The 1,429-nt window shown below is 40.0% G+C and overlaps 1 protein-coding gene across 1 annotated transcript in view; it reads left to right on the forward strand.

The window, feature by feature from the left end:
* Positions 1–1,429, forward strand: part of ranbp10 (RAN binding protein 10) — a gene marked incomplete at its 5' end in the record, with an annotated part of 17,365 nt that overhangs the window by 1,060 nt on the left and 14,876 nt on the right.

Here is a 1,429-nt window from a genome sequence, read left to right on the forward strand (position 1 = left end):
TTTCTCAAGGACCAGGATGTGACACAAAAATCTGAATTATGGAACTGAAAGTGAAAGTAGTCAAACTGAATTTTTAATTAACCAAAATACAGTTTCAAAGCAAATTAATTCATATTCAAACCATTAAATTCAGTTTCAATTTAGTGAAATTTGTTTTCAAACCAATGCATTCAATTTCAAATTATGTACATTCAGATTTAATCTGAACAATTCAAATTCACTTCCTGCTGGAACAAGATTTATCCCATCGACCTCTGAGCTTCTGTGCTCACAGACACACTTCATGTTCCACTCCTCGTTCACATCTTCTGTCTCACATTTATCAAAATCAACTTAAAAATGTCCAAGTAATGGTTTGATCATGTTTTCGTCTCTCTGCAGGTACATGGGCATCGGCCTGTCGGCACAGGGTGTCAACATGAACAGACTGCCTGGTGAGTAACGATCAGACGCTTGTTTGCTTCTGAAATCCTCTTTGTTTTTACCAATCAGCCAAACGAAGGTTGTTTAACACAAACCTGACTGAAGGAATTCATAATGCGTCTAACGTGGACTCTCAACTGGGCCGGAGCAGGATTTTCTGACCCTTTGGCCGACTGACAAGACAAACATCCTCTTCTTTTGTTCGGACCTGGCTGCACACGGCACAATTAACAGAACGTCGACCCTGAAACCCGCTAATTGTTCAATCAGTCAACAGTTTGATTCCTGTGGCTTCACCAGCTCCCATCGCTACAGTTTTACAGGCTTAGACCCAGAGCTTTCTCATCAGCACGTCTGAAAACTGGGTCAATTATTAGCTGTTCGTCATTGTTTTCATTCAGGGTGGAGATGTTTCCAGAACTGAGGGAGCCAAAAAACTATAAAAGAAGAACCAGATTTCATGAGTGTAGCCACCATGGAAGCCAGTCCTGCTGTCTGTAAGTCATGATTATGAGCCATAATTAGGTTTTTAATAGATGTCATTCAACCGTCTGACCTCAAAGTATCACGATCAAAGACAAATATTGATCCTCGCTCCGTAAAGGATGATCGCTCAGTTCAGACTTTTAATAGAAATGACTTCAGGGCCGGAGCTTCAGCTGTCAGTCAGATTTGTCCTGCTTCTGTTGAACTGTCAGCAAAGATCATATGAGTGAAAACTGGAGCTGTTTTCTTTGAACCTGCTCTTATTGAGATGATTTAAAAAATCAATTGTGGGCTACAATGAGCTGGCTGTAGCAGCTGCTGCTGCTGCTGCATCTTCTTACGTTGTGGTTCAGTGAGCAGAGGCAGTATAGATTTTTTAAAAAGTGGTAAATATTGACTGATTCAATCAGCCACCTGTCTATTCTATGGTTTATTTATCTGATGCAAAATTTTCAGCTAATAATGAGAAAATGAAAGAACATGGAAGTGCTGAGGTAAAGGTGATGAAGGATTATTATTA

This window comes from Austrofundulus limnaeus, unplaced genomic scaffold, assembly GCF_001266775.1.
Source record: "Austrofundulus limnaeus strain Quisiro unplaced genomic scaffold, Austrofundulus_limnaeus-1.0 Scaffold89, whole genome shotgun sequence".
Classification (NCBI taxonomy): Eukaryota; Metazoa; Chordata; class Actinopteri; order Cyprinodontiformes; family Rivulidae; genus Austrofundulus; species Austrofundulus limnaeus.